Here is a 759-nt window from a genome sequence, read left to right on the forward strand (position 1 = left end):
AAAAGTTGATGGTTTGTAATGGTATTTGTAGTGGAAACCATTAAACATTTATGTGATGGTTTCTATTGTTTTTTTCAGCAGGGAATTTGTCTCCAAAATACAGTTAAGTAGGTACAAACACACTATTATTTGACATGAATCTGACAGTAGACACATTGTTGGCTGTCTTTGCTTCTGATTGGTCACAGTCATGTCAACCCATGAGCGCTTGTCTATTGTTTCGTTTTGAATAAACCTTTGTCTGAACAGAATAACATGCAACGGATAAGTGAAGGCAACCAAATGCTTTCAGTTTCAGTGGATCTGATTAAACTCCCAGAAAACCCAGGAATCATTCTGAAACCGCGCCTTCATACAGAACGCTTTCATCCACGGATTGGTCTTCATCCTGTCAAACAGAACAAAATGACAATTTTAATGTTCGAAACACCTCTAGAACTGTCTAGAAATCAGTCTAGAAATAATAGCTCATACCTCAGCAGAGTCACTCAATCTGTCCGCTTGGACAACGTCTTCCTCATAACCCTCCAACATCTCAAACAAAAGAATCACACACAAATGCTCCTTAACCAACAATAACTTAGTAAGCGGCCTATCTAGACAATATTCTAAGGCATGTTCCAAAGAGAAGAAATTATGCACTTTTTTGCCCAATTTTGAGGCAGGTTCATTATATGTCATTCATTACTAAACGTCTCTGTTTATGAACTAAAAGATAATCACTAATAAATGCATCCTCACTAGATAATCTTCATCCTC

The 759-nt window shown here is 37.2% G+C and overlaps 1 long non-coding RNA gene across 1 annotated transcript; it reads right to left on the minus strand.

Annotated features, from left to right (window-relative positions):
* Positions 1-22: 22 nt before the first annotated feature.
* On the minus strand, positions 23-759 carry LOC107581039 (uncharacterized). Its single transcript, XR_001608764.1, has 3 exons — positions 742-759; positions 475-534; positions 23-388 (listed from the first exon to the last, which is right to left on the minus strand). It is a non-coding gene; the product is annotated as an uncharacterized lncRNA (long non-coding RNA).

Source organism: Sinocyclocheilus grahami, unplaced genomic scaffold, assembly GCF_001515645.1.
Source record: "Sinocyclocheilus grahami isolate Dianchi unplaced genomic scaffold, SAMN03320097.WGS_v1.1 scaffold66266.1, whole genome shotgun sequence".
NCBI lineage: Eukaryota > Metazoa > Chordata > Actinopteri > Cypriniformes > Cyprinidae > Sinocyclocheilus > Sinocyclocheilus grahami.